The 17,147-nt window shown below is 37.8% G+C and overlaps 1 protein-coding gene across 5 annotated transcripts in view; it reads right to left on the bottom strand.

Moving 5' to 3' along the window:
• The window catches only part of PLCB4 (phospholipase C beta 4), a 422,682-nt gene that overhangs the window by 384,844 nt on the left and 20,691 nt on the right, over positions 1 to 17,147 (bottom strand). For 2 of the 5 annotated variants that reach the window (XM_082428193.1, XM_082428195.1), the window contains exon 2: positions 10,391 to 10,445. The exons of the other annotated variants lie outside the window; for them this stretch is intronic. The gene's annotated coding sequence lies outside the window, so the exon portion shown is untranslated. The remainder of the gene's footprint in view (positions 1 to 10,390; positions 10,446 to 17,147) is intronic. 5 annotated transcript variants of the gene reach the window in all.

Raw genomic sequence — 17,147 nt, 5'->3', positions numbered from 1 at the left:
GGTGGAGCAGAAGGACGTGCGCTCACACCCTCTTGCAAGAGCACTGGAATCACAACTAACTGCTGAACAGTCATCGACGGGAAGACACTGGAACTCACCAAAAAAGATACCTGACATCCAAAGACAAAGGAGAAGCCACAATGAGACAGTAGGAGGGGCGCAATCACAGTAAAATCAAATCCCATAACTGCTGGGTGGGTGACTCACAAACTTGAGAACAAGTATACCACAGAAGTCCACCCACTGGAGTGAAGGTTCTGAGCCCCACGTCAGGCTTCCCAATGTGGGGGGGGGGGGGTGCGGCAACGGGAGGAGGAATTCCTAGACAATCAGACTTTGAAGCCTAGCAGGATTTGATTGCAGGACTTTGATAGGACTGGGGGAAACAGAGACTCCACTCTTGGAGGGCACACACAAAGTAGTGTGTGCATCGGGACCCAGGGGAAGGAGCAGTGACCCCACAGAAGACTGAACCGAACTTACCTGCTAGTGTTGGAGGGTCTCCTGCAGAGGCGGGGGATGGCTGTGGCTCACCGTGAGGACAAGGACACAAGCAACAGAAGTCCTGGGAAGTACTCCTTGGCGAAAGCCCTCCCAGAGTCAGCCATTAGCCCCACCAAACAGCCAGGTAGGCTCCAGCGTTGGGTTGCCTCAGGCCAAACAACCAACAGGGAGGGAACCCAGCTCCACCCATCAGCAGACAAGCGGATTAAAGTTTTACTGAGCTCTGCCCACCACAGCAAGACCCAGCTCTATCCACCACCAGTCCCTCCCATTAGGAAACTTGCACAAGCCTCTTAGATAGCTTCATCCACCAGAGGGCAGAGAGCAGAAGCAAGAAGAACTACAATCCTGCAGCCTGTGGAACAAAAACCACATTCACAGAAAGACAAGATGAAAAGGAAGAGGGCTATGTACCAGATGAAGGAACAAAATAAAACCCCAGAAAAAGAACTAAATGAAGTGGAGATAGGAAACCTTCGAGAAGAAGAATTCAGAATAATGATAGTGAAGATGATCCAGGACCTCAGAAAAAGAATGTAGGCAAAGATCAAGAAGATGCAAGAAATGTTTAACAAAGACCTAGAAGAATTAAAGAACAAACACCTAGAAGAATGAAAGAACAAACAAACAGAGATGCGCAATACAATAACTGAAATAAAAAATGCTCTAGAAGGAATCAATAGCAGAATAACTGAGGCAGAAGAACGGATAAGTGACCTGGAAGACAGAATGGTGGAATTCACTGTGTGGAACAGAATAAAGAAAAAAGAATGAAAACAAATGAAGACAGCCTAAGAGACCTCTGGGACAAAATTAAATGCACCAACATTCATATTATAGGGGTCCCAGAAGGAGAAGAGAGAGAGAAAGGACCAGAGAAAATATTTGAAGAGATTATAGTTGAAAACTTCCCTAACATGGGAAAGGAAACAGCCACCCAAGTCCAGGAAGTGCAGAGAGACCCATACAGGATAAACCCAAGGAGAAACATGCCGAGACACATAGTAATCAAATTGGCAAAAATTAAAGACAAAGAAAAATTATTGAAAGCAACAAGGGAAAAATGACAAATAACATACAAGGGAACTCCCATAAGGTTAACAGCTGATTTCTCAGCAGAAACTCTACAAGCCAGAAGGGAGTGGCATGATATACTTAAAGTGATGAAAGGGAAGAACCTACAACCAAGATTACTCTACCCAGCAAGGATCTCATTCAGATTCGATGGAGAAATCAAAAGCTTTACAGACAAGCAAAAGCTATGAGAATTCAGCATCACCAAACCAGCTCTACAACAAATGCTAAAGGAACTTCTCTAAGTGGGAAACACAAGAGAAGAAAAGGACCTACAAAAACAAACCCATAAAGATTAAGAAAATGGTAATAGGAACATACATATCGATAATTACCTTAAACGTGAATGGATTAAATGCTCCAACCAAAAGTCACAGGCTCGCTGAATGGATACAAAAACAAGAGCCATATATATGCTGTCTACAAGAGACCCACTTCAGACCTAGGGACACATACAGACTGAAAGTAAGGTGATGGAAAAAGATATTCCATGAAAATGGAAATCAAAAGAAAGCTGGAGTACCAATACTCATATCAGATAAAGTAGACTTTAAAATAAAGAATGTTACAAGAGACAAGGAAGGACACTACATAATGATCAAGGGATCAATCCAAGAAGAAGACATAACAATTATAAATATATATGCACCCAACATAGGAGCACCTCAATACATAAGGCAACTGCTAACAGCTATACAAGAGGAAATTGACAGTAACACAATAATAGTGGGGGACTGTAACACCTCACTTACACCAGTGGACAGATCATTCAAACAGAAAATTAATAAGGAAACACAAGTTTTGAATGACACAATAGATCAGATAGATTTAATTGATATTTATAGGACATTCCATCCAAAAACAGCAGATTAAGTGCACACGGAACATTCTCCAGGATAGATCACATCTTGGGTCACAAATCAAGCCTCAGTAAATTTAAGAAAATTGAAATCATATCAAGCATCTTTTCTGACCACAACACTATGAGATTAGAAATCAATTACAGGGAAAAAAACGTAAAAAACACAAACACATGTAAGCTAAACAATACGTTACTAAATAACCAAGAGACGACTGCAGAAATCAAAGAGGAAATCAAAAAATACCTAGAGACAAATGACAACGAAAACACAACAATCCAAAACCTATGGGATGCAGCAAAAGGGGTTCTAAGAGGGAAGTTTAGAGCAATACAAGCCTACCTCAAGAAACAAGAAAAATCTCAAATAAACAATCTAACCTTACACCTAAAGGAACTGGAGAAAGTAGAACAAACAAAACCCAAAATTAGTACAAGGAAAGAAATTATAAAGATCAGTGCAGAAATAAATGAAATGGAAACAAATAAAACAAAAGCAAAGATCAACACAACTAAAAGGTGGTTCTTTGAGAAGATAAACAAAATTGAGAAACCATTAGCCAGACTCATCAAGAAAAGAGGGAGAGGACTCAAATCAATAAAATTAGAAATGAAAAAGGAGAAGTTACAACAGACAATGCAGAAATACAAAGCATCCTAAGAGACTACTACAAGCAACTCTATGCCAAAAAAATTGACAACCTGGAAGAAATGGACAAATTCTTAGAAAGGCATAACCTTCTAAGACTGAAGCAGGAAGAAATAGAAAATATGAACAGACCATATACAAGTAATGAAATTGAAACTGTGATTAAAAATCTTCCAACAAACGAAAGTCAAAGACCAGATGGCTTCACAGGTGAATTCTATCAAGCATTTAGAGAAGAGCTAACACCCATCCTTCTCAAACTCTTCCAAAATTTGCAGAGGGAGGAACACTCCCAAACTCATTCTATGAGGCCACCATCACCTTGATACCAAAACCAGGCAGAGATATTACAAAAAAGGAAAATTACAGACCAATATCACTGATGAATAGAGATGCAAAAATCTCAATGAAATACTAGCAAACAGAATCCAACAACACATTAAAAAGATCATACACCATGATCAACTGAGATTTATCCCAGGAATGCAAGGATTCTTCAATATACACAAATCAATCAATGTGATACACCATATTAACAAACTGAAGAAGAAAAACCATATGATCATCTCAATAGATGCAGAAAAAGCTTTTGACAAAATTCAACACCCATTTATGATAAAAACTCTCCAGAACGTGGACATAGAGGGAAGCTACCTCAACATAATAAAGGCCATATATGAAAAACCCACAGAAAACCTCATTCTCAATGGTGAAACACTGAAAGCATTTCCTCTAAGATCAGGAACAAGACAAGAATGTCCACTCTCGCCACTATTATTCAATATAGTTTTGGAATTCCTAGCCACAGCAATCAGAGAAGAAAAAGAAATAAAAGGAATCCAAATTGGAAAAGAAGAAGTAAAACTGTCATTGTTTGCAGATGACATGATACTATACGTATAGCATCCTAAAGATGCCACCAGAAAACTACTAGAGCTAATCAATGAATTTGGTAAAGTTGCAGGATACAAAATTAATGCACAGAAATCTCTTGCATTCCTATACACTAATGATGAAAAATCGGAAAGAGAAATTAAGGAAACACACCTATTTACCACTGCAACAAAAAAAATAAAATACCTAGGAATAAACCTACTTAGGGAGACAAAAGACCTGTATGCAGAAAAGTATAAGACACTGATGAAAGAAATTAAAGATGATACAAACAGATGGAGAGACACACCATGTTCTTGGATTGGAAGAATTAATATTGTGAAAATGACTATACTACCCAAAGCAACCTACAGATTCAATGCAATCACTATCAAATTACCAATGGCATGTTTTACAGAACTAGAAAAAAAATCTTAAAATTTGTATGGAGACATAAAAGACCCCAAATAGCCAAAGCAGTCTTGAGGGAAAAAAACGGAGCTGGAGGAATCAGACTCCCTGACTTCAGACTATACTACAAAACTACAGTAATCAAGACAATATGGTACTGGCACAAAAATAGAAATATAGATCAATGGAACAGGATGGAAAGCCCGGAGATAAACCCACACACCTATGGTCAACTAATCTATGACAAAGGCGGCAGGGATATACAATGGAGACAAGACAGCCTCTTCAATAAGTGGTGCTGGGAAAACTGGCCAGCTACATGTACAAGAATGAAATTAGAACACTCCTTAACACCATACAGAAAAATAAACTCAAAATGGATTAGAGACCTAAATGTAAGATCAGACACTATAAAACTCTTAGAGGAAAACATAGGAAGAACACTCTTTGACATAAATCACAGCAAGATCTTTTTTGATTCACCTCCTAGAGTAATGGAAATAAAAACAAAAATAAACAAATGGGACCTAATGAACTTAAAACCTTTTGTAAAGCAAAGGAAACTACAAACAAGACAAAAAGACAACCCTCAGAATGGGAGAAAATATTTGCAAACGAATCAATGGACAAAGGATTAATCTCCAAAATATATAAACAGCTCATGCAGCTCAATTTAAAAAAAACAAACAACCCAATCAAAAAATGTGCAGAAGACCTAAATAGATATTTCTTCAAAGAAGACATACAGATGGTTAAAAACACATGAAAAGATGCTCAACATCACTAATTATTTGAGAAATGCAAGTCAAAGCCACAATGAGGTATCACCTCACACCACTTAGAATGGGCATCATCAGAAAATCTACAAACAATAGATGCTGGAGAGGGTGTGGAGAAAAGGGCACTCTCTTGCACTGTTGGTGGGAATGTAAATTGATACAGCCACTATGGAAAACAGTATGGAGGTTCCTTAAAAAACTAAAAATAGAATTACCATATGACCCAGCAATCCCACTACTGGGCATATACCCAGAGAAAACCATAATACAAAAAGACACATGTACCCCAATGTTCATTGCAGTACTATTTTCAATAGCCAGGTCATGGAAGCAACCTAAATGCCCATCGGCAGATGAATGGATAAAGAAGATGTGGTACATATGTACAATGGAATATTACTCAGCCATAAAAAGGAACGAAATTGGGTCATTTGTAGAGACGTGGATGGATCTAGAGACTGTCATACAGTGTGAAGTAAGTCAGAAAGAGAAAAACAAATATTGTATATTAACACATATATGTGGAACCTAGAAAAATGGTACAGATGAACCGGTTATAGAGAAATAACAGAAATAACAGAAATAGAGACACAGATGTAGAGAACAAACGTATGGACACCAAGGGGGGAAAGTGCAGGGGTGGTGGTGGTGTGATGAATTGGGAGATTGGGATTGACATATATACACTAATATGTATAAAATGGATAACTAATAAGAACATGCTGTATAAAAAAATAAAGTAAAATTCAAAAATTCAAAAAAAAAAACCAATATGCCACAGTCTACTTGTTCTAGAAAACAAATAAAACTGCCTAATCTATCTAGCTGGTAGGAATCAGATATGGTGTAATTGTTCACAGGCAACAGTTTTGATTAGACTCTGAGTGTAAGAAACAGAATTATAAACACCAATCTCTAAAAAAAAAAAAACAGAGTCATTCCATTATTAACCAAAGTGGGATGTTTATAATTCTGAGATATGTATTCTTTCATTAAAGGATAATGAGAGGCTTTCTTTCCATTACAGAATATTGGGATATCTTACTTGTGTTATGACTAATTTAAGGGAACACTGATGTCTGGTTCTCTTGATGTTCTTTAATTATCCTGTTATTATTACTCCACGTAGAGGAGGATGTCAGTAAGAATACGCAAAGCTAGTCTGGGCTCCTTACATACTTAGAAAGGCTGATTTCCTTAGTATTTCTCTTTTGTTCTCAACAGCTGACTCAACGGGTATAGACACAGACCTGCTATCAAAGCTGCCGGCCCTGGTAACACAGCTGGCTCCTGTCCATGGCCACCGATGCTGCTTTGTGCACCAGTGATGGGCAGAATTCTAAACCATCTTCTGCATCTCTGAGTCCTCACTCCAGAGGCACAGTCCCAGCTTTGGCAGGCCTGAAGTCCTGTGCTCCTTCTAGCTGGCAGAACTCAGGGAAAACAAAAGTAGGCATTTCTGCTTGGAAATCTAAGAGGAACAGGGCTGCCTCACCCACCCACCTTCAAAAATGATGGATTCCCCCAAATTCAGGAAAAGGATCCAGATGCTAGACAGCCCAAATTGTGACAAATGTCTACTACAGACATGATAAAATGTTAACAACTTTAATAGACACAGACTCCTGCCACCTGTCATGAGATGTGGGCTGTTATCAGAGGGAGAAAACCTGGAAGAAGATTATGGGGGAAACGATTTTCTACTCATGCCCTAGGGTTTCATGTCCATAAAATCCCCGAAGACTCTACCAGGCAAACCAGGCTTTGTCTTCTCCATTCAATGCCAAGACCTCAGGATAAAGCTACTAAAAGTGGTAGGGAATAGTCCTAGTGATGACAGTCATTCCCAGCACTGTCTAAAAGAACTTTCTGTGATGATGAAAATGTTCTATGTGTTGTCCGGTATGCGGCCTCTAGCCACATGTGGCCATTGAGCACTGAAATTGTTGCTAGTGTGAATGATAAACTCAATTTTTAATTTTCTTAATTTAAATTTAGATTTCAATAACCACATGTGACTAATGGCTATCACAGTGGACAGTGCAGGTCTACCCTTCCTGGTGGTGTTGAACCAACCCAGTGTATAAGAAAGGAGACTGAAGTCTTTTAGAAGGAAGTTGCTTCATTGCCCTCAGCAACCCAATCTAATATCGTAAAAAAATATATGTGGGTATTTCTTTCCTGAAACTGTTTAAATACATTCTGGCTCTGTTTTAGCTGGATCATGGGTTCAATCCTAACCTGATTTAAATATCCTCACAAAGTTCTAGAGCAACAATTCTAAACTTCTCTGATTATGAGAACCCATATTTTTATTTCATTGAAGTAGAGTTGATTTACAATGTTGTGTTAATTTCTGCTGTACAGCAAAGTGATTCAGTTACACATATATATATTATTTTTCATATTCTTTTCCATTATGGTTTATCACAGGATATTGAATATAGTTCCCTGTGCTATACAGTAGGGACCTTGTTGTTTATCCATCCTATATGTAATAGTTTGCATCTGCTAATCCCAAACTCCCAATACTTCCTTCCCCCTCCCCTCCTCCCCCTTGGCAACCACAAGTCTGTTCTCTATGTCTGTCAGTCTGTTCCTCTTTTGTAGATATGTTCATTTGTATTGTATTTTAGATTGTACATATAAATGATATAGTATTTGTCTTTCTCTTTCTGACTTACTTTGCTTGGTATGATAATCTCTAGGTCCATCCACATTGCTGCAAATGGCATTATTTCATTCTTTTTTATGGCTGAGTAATATTCTATTGTATATATGTACCACATCTTCTTTACCCATTCATCTATCGATGGACATGTAGGTTGTCTTAGCTATTGTAAATAGTGCTGCTATGAACACAGGGGTGCACATATCTTTTCAAATTATAGTTTTGTCTGGGTATATGCCCAGGAGTGGGGTTGCTGGAGCATATGGCAACTCTATTTTTAGTTTTTTGGGGAACCTCCATACTGTTTTCCATAGTGACTGTATCAACTTACATTCCCAACAACAGTGCAAGAGGGTTCACTTTTTTCCACACCTTCTCCAGCATTTATTATTTGTAGACTTTTTAATGATGACCATTCTAACCTGTGTGAGGTGGTGAGGACCCATTTTTAAAGTCAAAATGAGTTATTAACTGTTTGTAGTAGTTGTGCTTTACCTCCTGTTAAGAAAATCTATTATAGTAAAGAGCTCCTCTTAATTCAATAGCACTTATATTCATGTATATTTCCTCATAACAGCAGCAACTATATAGGGTTTTCAAATAGTCATACACATAAACACAGGATACATTATTTATTTAATATACGAGCAATCCTTGATATTATCATGGATTCTAGGACCTCTTACAATCTCCCACTGTCTCCTGGGCTCTGTGCACACAGGTTAGGAGCCCTCTTTTAAAGACCATGTTCCCAAGTATCCACCAGATATGTGATATATGTTGTACAGATGTAGGTCTTTGTTCACAAGAGGGAGTTTGGATTGGTATTAGAGAAATGAGAAAATGTAACTTTTCTAATGCTTGGAAGTCAAATTTTTTCAATGTATATCTGGTAGCAGATGTACAATATAAATTATTTATGCTGCAGTGAAGCTCAATTATCATTCTAGCTGCAAAGAAGATCAAGGTCTAACAATTTGGATTTCCTAAAAGTGTACTTTTATAACTCAACTTTCATATAATGTTCATCAGCTCTCTGCCTGTGATTAACTCATGTTTCTCTGTGTCATCTTTGAAGACAAAAACCTGAAGAAATAATTTCCGGAAAAAATAAAATAAAGCAAACATTTACTTAGTAACTCTGCAGTCACTTCAGTGTAAGTAATCTGCATAGAGCAGATTTCTGAAGTCCATTTGTGCAGCAAATTAGCTGCAATTTCTCCATTTAATATCTCTATTTACAAATACACTCCTGTAGTATTTATGTCCAAATGCTAAGTGTACACTGCTGTTTCAATTTATCTTAAATAGGACAAATATTTCATCTCAGTTTCACCTCCTCTATTTCCAATTCAGAGATAAGAAAGCATGTTTGTTCTCCACCCCACATTTCCAAAGATCTAGTCCATGTCATAATTCTCCCTTTTTGCTATCTAGAGGTAGGTGATGTTTTATAAGTGATATATGGGTAACTAAATTTGGGAGCTCTGGCAGAGAGGAGAACTGAGCCATCCCCTGGCTGGAGATGGCCATGAGCTGGACAAGGTCCTTGAAAGCTGGAGGTGAAAAGCCACTTTTATGAAGCTGACAGAAGAATGAAGACAGACCCCATCAGCTTCACAAATCTGTGATTATAAAATGGGGAAAAATGTTTCCACACCATAACTTCTCTGCCCAAAGATCTAAGAGCTAATCTCCTAAAATCTGAGAGGAGACTGGAGGGACACATTGAAGGATAGTGGTCCAAGGTCAAGTTTGACTGCTGGGATCTTGGAACATCCCAAAATCTCAGAGGTAATCCTGTGGTTTGGGGTGATGGCCACATCAGACCCACCACAGCACTTGTGTCTACAGCTTTCCCAGCATCTATAAGGACTTCTGGACACACCACTCTCATCAGAATCAAAGTCCCCAAGCATATCTTTCAGAACAGAAGAGCCAACAGATGTTGGTCCATATGACAGAGTAAAGGTTACCAGGAAAACAAAGCAACTGCTAAGCTAGGAGCTCCATCCATGAAATTTAGTAACCTCTTGGAGACTCTGTATAGATTACCAAAAGGCTCCATATACCTAGAGTGGCCACGACCTTGTTATAGCTGATAAAGTATCAAGCAAATCACAATCCATGCTCTGAGAAAGAAATCTCATAGAAAAAATGGAAGATGTGACAACTTTGGCCACAGACCATTGTTTATTTCCAAACTCTCTGGGCTTCCCAGAATGATGTCACCCACTGAAAAAATAGGAACATATTTCATCCACATAGGTTGAAATTGTCTATTTCAATAAAAAATGTGCCTAGTGAGAGACATTCACTTATTACACATCACATGCATTGACTACTGTAGATAACAGCTATTCACTCAAAATAGTCGTTCTTTAAAAAGCCTGGAAAACTCAATATTGAATTTAGAAAGCTGAATCTGAGGTTTTAATTCAACTTACAATGGCATGCATTAGCTGCCTAAAATTGGCTCCTCAGTTAAATAGCTTGGGTTGTAATTTATTCAAGATAACAAAATTTTTTAAAAGTCATAATAAGTTAATTTTAAAAGCACAGACACCTACCTTTTTAAGAAAGATCATGTTTCAGGATTCCATAGCATAAAGAAACCATCTTTTCCTGTGGGGAAAAAAGAAGAAAGACTATCCACTAATAACAGAAAGTAGCAAAGGTGAACTTTTAAGACCGGCTATAATTTCCTCATGTTACGGTTTCAGTTACAACATTCACAACTGCAATCTATCATCTTAGACTTAAAATATTTCTCAATTTCTACCTAAATGAAATATGTTAAAGATTTTGATTCCAAAGACTTGATTTCTGGGAATTCCTGGTGGTCCAGTGGTTAAGATTCCACACTTTCACTGCCTTGGGCCCGGGTTCAATCCCTGGTGGGAGAACTAATATTCTGCAAGCCACGCAAAAAAAAAAAAAAAAAAAAAAAAAGATGATTTCTTAGGAGCAAATGGGAAAAATAAATGGGAATTTTTCAAAATTAGAATTTGAATATTCACTTCACATCTATCCCAATGTCATATCCTCAAACATTTTAATTTCACAAAGTAAATGTATAAATGAAGAAGTAAATGTATAAAACTCCACTCCTGTTTCAATATTCCCAGTGGGAAATGATGTGAGGAGATTGTAATAGCCTGTGCAGGTAACGTAATGTAACAGAATCATAAGCTACTATCTCCTTCTGTTAAAGCATTTTTTATTGTCCAGACCAATAAGCCATTTAAGGGCTCTGTTTTTCTTAGCTTAGACTTTTGGATTAAGAAAAACATATAAAGGAAAGTAAAGCAAAATAGGATCCCTCAACCTAAAATATGACACAAATGAACTTTTATGAAACAGAAACAGACTCACAGTCATAGAGAACAGAGTTGTGGTTGCCAAGAGGGAGGGTAGGATGGGGGGTGGATTGGGAGTTTGGGATTAGCAGATGCAAACTATTATATATACAATGGATAAACAACAAGGTCCTACTGTAGAGCACAGGGAACTAAATTCAGTATCCTGTGGTAAACCATAATGGAAAAGAATATGAAAAAGAATGTATATATATATATATATATATATGTGTGTGTGTGTGTGTGTGTGTGTATAACTGAATCACCTTGCTGTATAGTAGAAATTAACACAACATTGTACATCAACTATACTTCAATAAATTTTTTAAAAGGATACCTCTGGTTTTATTTTATATTTACTATTTACAATAAATAGTTGACATAAAAACCTATTAGTCACTAATAAATACTAACTTTTCTATTCAAAATTACTTTTTGTTGTACATTAAATTATTCTAATATTTTGGCCTTATACACTCAAGCCCAAATAAGGAAGGGAATGGTTTAATTTAATGCAAGTTAATCATTTACTACTATTAACAATTTCCACCAAATCTAAGTAAAACAGCTAATGGAATAATGTTCACAAGAATGTAATTCTGACTCTGACCCTGATGCGTTAGGTTCCATGTGAAAAGTAATTTAACTTCCAGTGGGGGATGTGTAGATTCAGAAACAATGACCATGATTTCTGAACCAAAAGAGCTCCAACGATTTGAAATGACCACCAAGGCATAAATTCAAGGCAATCACAGCCCAGAGGACTCCACACACACACACACACACACACACACACACACACACACATCCAATGGGGACTCCTAGATTAGCCTGTGTGTTTTTAGGCTGCCCCTTCTTTTCAGACAATCAAAATCCTTTCTAAACTTTAAATAAGAAATTCTCCCAACATCTTACCTTAAGGAGCATGAATCCTGAAACCACACCCATGCCTGCAAAGAGCCAAGGCTGAATACGACCCTCTTGGCTACATTTAGCTCCAGAACCTCTTTGCTTTAAAGCAACACCAATTCCCCACATGGAATCCCTAGATTAAAACGAGCATCTGGGACCTCTTCTCTCCTGCTTCCTTAACTTAGACATCAGCCAGCATTACTCTCTCACTGCCAGTGTAGTATTAAGTGTCATAGCTGCCCATTCTATTTTCTGAAATCGCAGATGCAGATAAGTCCTGCTAACAAAAGAAAGCCAAGACAGATTGATGACTAATCTAGAAACATGGGTCAACATGCACACACTGAGCCAAACCCTAATCTCTGGCTTAGTAACCACTGGGATGGGGCTCCTTGCAGATCTTTAATTCATAACTGGCTGTCCAGAAAAAAATATGATATCTAGGATTTGTCTCCAAACAATCCAGTTGGGGTCGTAGATGGGAAGTGAGAGATGAAACAAAAGTGACCATGAGTTTGCTGTAGTTTAACGATGAACACATGAAGGTTCATTATAATATTTGTTCTACTTTTAAATTTAAAATTTTCCATGACAAAAAGTTAAAACGAATGATCACCCAACGAAACTCATGTGTGAAAATATGAGAAAGAGAGGAATACACAGACCATAAATAACATAACCTTGTTTTCCAAACACCCTTCACCAAAAATGGAAAATCTAGGGAAATAAGCAAAAACATTTTTAATTGAATATCACACTAGGAAAAATGAACAGCCTGCAGTTATGGTTTTATAAATGAAGTAATAATGGCCTTAAAGCTTCCTTTCAATATTTCAAAAGCCAAATTAGAGGTATGTGTTTAACTATAATAAAGCTTCTTTTTTTTTTTATTTTAAGTATCTCTGATTTGAAATAAGTGATATCAACATAGAAACACTGGTTATCTCATGCTTGTCAGAAATTGTTGGTAGTTAATATGCCTTTGATTAATATAAGTGGGAAAATGGATGACCTACAACTAATATCAACATGATCTGTGTCATGAACAAATATCCTATTAAACAAGAGATCTGAGAGGACACCATTAAAAAAAAAAAAAAAAGCGTCCTTTATTGGTGCAAACTTTGGGACCACAGATATAAACCATCATATCTCCAAACCACTTATGCTACCTGAGAGATCTGTCACTGGGAATCAGCCAAAATATGGGCACTTTATATATGAAAACCACTGATTTGGCCAGAATTTGGAAGAAACTAGAAGGGGTTATAAAAGGCCAGAGTCCAGTTTCCACAATAAACGGGGAAAGTCACATACCAAGTAAAATCATCCTCACAGCCTTGGAATTTGACTGACTGACCCTTCCAGACACCACTACTGGAAATCTAATTCTGGACATAAGTTAAAAAGCAGATTTATGTCATGGTTTTGGGAAAGACCATGTGTCAAGATGTGCCACGCCTGCTTCAAAGATGAACCGGGACAAGAACAAACTTTGGTTCCCTCTGACCAGAGTATGCACAAGACCCAACACTGAAAATCCTAACATGGGATTTGATGATTTGAAAAAAAAAAAAAAAAAAAGTAGTTGACGGTTTTCTGTTTTCTTTTTCAAGTTTTCCAGGCCTAAAACAACCTGTTTCCTTTCCAGTAAAGAAACAATGCCAAATTCTGAAAAGGAAATTTGTCTGACTTAATGGATAAGCACATAAAAGCTGGAAAAGGGAGTATTAGGGGAAAACCAGTGCAACTTGGCCTTAGGAGGCAGACCTCCAAATTTATTGGTATAAAAGGACTGAGGGTCAGAGAAGGGAGTGTGGGGGTAATAATTACGAACGAGTTGCGCGATGGAGGTCAGCTAAACAAAACTGAGTTTTTGTCAATTTGAAAATCACGGTTCCAGCAATTTACTACATGAGCTAAGAGAAACTTCCATTAGCTTACACCCATACTCACATATTTTTCATTCAAGCAGCCATAATTCGAGGCCTAGTTTTATTAAATTTGGAATAGTATAATACAAAGTCTTATGCATTTAATAAATATTTGTCAGATAAAAGAATGAATGAGGTGGTTACTTATACCACATCATGAAATCTAAATCAAAGATCATTAGAAATGACAAAAATAAAATCCCCAGGTACAGTGGTCATGGCTATTTGTCTAACCAACATTCATAACCTTAATTTTCTTCTGGAGGGGGAGGCAATATGTCAGGCTAAAATGGTCTGTTCCCCAGACACCCTTAGGAAAATGAAGGGGAAGCCATGTGACACAGTTTTGACCAATGAGATGCAAGAAAGAAGGCTCTGAGAAAGTCTGCAATCAAGATATGAAGACATCCCCTTCCCACCTTCTTGGGAATAGCTTCTGGACGGTGCAGAGCCATCTCATCACCATGGGGACAAAAGCCAGATGATAAAGAGTGAAAGACAGAAAGAGCCTGGTTCTCAGTGGCATGGCTGAGATGCTGCCCCTCCCAAAATGTCTGGATTCCTAACCTCGCACTTCATGTTAGGTGTGACTTCTTTGAGTTTAAGCTGCTGTTTTCTATAACTCACAGGCAGAAATATTCTAACAAACACCAGATATAATTTACCTTCCCCCCTGTGTTCTCAGAAGCTGCTTCTACTTCCAGTGGCTGTGATGCTCCAAATAACTGTCCAGTAACAGGGTTAATGTAATCATCGCTGACCTCATCAACAGTTCCCACTTGCCAAGAGGATCCCTCACACTAAAATGCCAACAAGCTTAAGGGCAGGCAGCCGTCAGGAAAAGAGAGTAGTACTATCCCAATGATCAAGAAATGGAGGATCTTCTAACTTAAGACAGTCTTCAAAACATGTATGTCTCAACAAAGAAGGAAAGGGAATATTTAGAGGTCTGGCTAAACTAAACATCAGAAATGAAACATCTCTGAAAAACAGAAAACAAGAACAGGAGGGCACCTCTTGAGGGCTTGAAGGGTATCCTGGTTCAGAGGCCCCTACTTCGGGCTTCTACGGGGCCCCAGCAATGTACCTCCTGCGGAACGTAAAATTCTACAGTCATTTCTCTCTTAATTGTTGATGTCTCTTGATGGAACATAAAATCCTAGAGCTCAGGAAAGCTGGCGTGTAACAAGTACTGACAGCCGCTGAATGAAGAAATGAGCAAAGCAACGTACAGATTCCTTTTCCAAGAGATTTTATGAAAAGCATGCAATCCCCAAAAAATAAAATCAAATCTGGGATCATGATTTTTCTAGAAATATAATGAGTTGTATGAACTGTTCAAGTGACCCAACATAACATATTTAATTCAAATGTCTACGAGAAGAAAAGAAAAGAAAAGGGGAAAGACCTACACTTAGGAAGAAACTATTTTAAGCCAGGTGATGTGTTAGGGACTTTACGTCCAGTATTTCATTAATCTCCACAACACACCCCCACATCCCAGTTAGTCACTAGGGTCTCCCCTTTCAGACCAGGACAAGTTCAGAGGGAGCTAGGGAGCTAAACCAGGGTCACATACCCGCTAAAAGGCAGACCTGATATTCAAACCCAGGAATGTCAGCTCTCACTTTTCTGCTTTATCACGCTGCTTCCTCACTTTGGTCTTTACTAAAATATTGTTTATAAACTGTATACGTTAGCTGATATAACATTCACGAGAACCTTCAGTTTATGGCCTCAAAATCATATATGCAGGGTAAGGGTCCACTGTAACCTCAAGAACAATTACTGTTTGCCCATGTCACTAATCAGACATGGTTTGGCATGACACAGACACTAACCTCTAGCTCATTTGACAGCTGTAAGGAATTACAAAGGAGCTACATACCTACAGCATGTTTCCCCCCCCCCCAAAAAAAAGTCACTGTGTACTTATATGACCTAGAAATGATGCAAAATAAACCTATGTGCCAAGGGCTTCAGTTTCTCTTAGAAATCAACAGCCCTCCCCGCCCCGTCCATGTATAGTAAACACACGCATGGCAGCTTGCATGTATGTGCCTTGGAGATGTCAGTGGGTGGGCTTACAATAAAACCCACGGCTTCTGTGCACACAAGATACCAGATCTATTGAAGCAGTTTAAAGTAAGAGACTCATTTGAACCAAAGGGGGAAAAAAATCCACTGTTGAGGAAAAAAAAAAAAAAAGGATGTATTTTGCAACAGACTGCTAACACTTTTCATTGAATAAATAATACCTCTTCGAAACTGATGAAAATTTAGTGGAAATATTTATCCAGTAAACATCTTAATGAAATAAATTGTTATGACTCCAAAGAAACCTAATTTAACAACTTCATAAATTCTCATGGAGAAGAAATAGACTCACCACCCCTGAAACATTTGGTAATCATTTTGACACAATACGTGCACAGTCTGTGAGATACGCGCAAAGATGAAAAACATAACTGTATTAGCCTAATCACAAGCTTCTTTGCTCTGCTATTTCAGGTTAACTCTTCCACCAATTTTTAAACAATACAGAGTATTTTGCAAGTCACCATTTCTATCAGGACAGCTATCTAATATCCATTTTTTTTTAAACCTAAAAAATGTGTTAGGAGCCAAACTTACTGTGGGATGGTTCTTATGTGATAAAACATGTTTCCATTTTTTCCTCCCCCTTTTATTAGTTATCTATCATTTTCAAATGTTCCATACACAGATCTTTGGTGAAAAAAAAAAATCATTAGTATAAGGACCTGGGGTCTTCTTCTAAATAATGACTGAATTATCTTTAGGAAGGTAAACTACTCTTTTTTTTTCAGCTAACCCATTTCAATACTTTCCCATGATAAAGAAAAAGTGTATTCTCAGTTAAATACCACTATTGCACACACAGTTTTTCCTCTACAAAGTTATTTTTCAAAGTGTTCAATCTTCACCAAAGGCTAATCATTTTCAAAGACGGGCCTTATAATAAAAGAAACGGGGTAAAGATACTTTTACCCCTTTGCTTAAAGATGCTTAAAGCAGATCTCTGTACAAAACTTCTCCTTTTAAATCTCTTGCCCAAAACTCCAAGCTTTCTAGCAAATTGACTCCCTTCACAATTGCTTACT

The sequence above is a fragment of the Balaenoptera physalus genome (assembly GCF_965194825.1).
Source record: "Balaenoptera physalus genome assembly, chromosome: 16".
Classification (NCBI taxonomy): domain Eukaryota; kingdom Metazoa; phylum Chordata; class Mammalia; order Artiodactyla; family Balaenopteridae; genus Balaenoptera; species Balaenoptera physalus.
The sequence above is the reverse complement of the archived record's forward strand: the minus strand, read 5'-3'. Positions and strand labels throughout refer to the sequence as shown.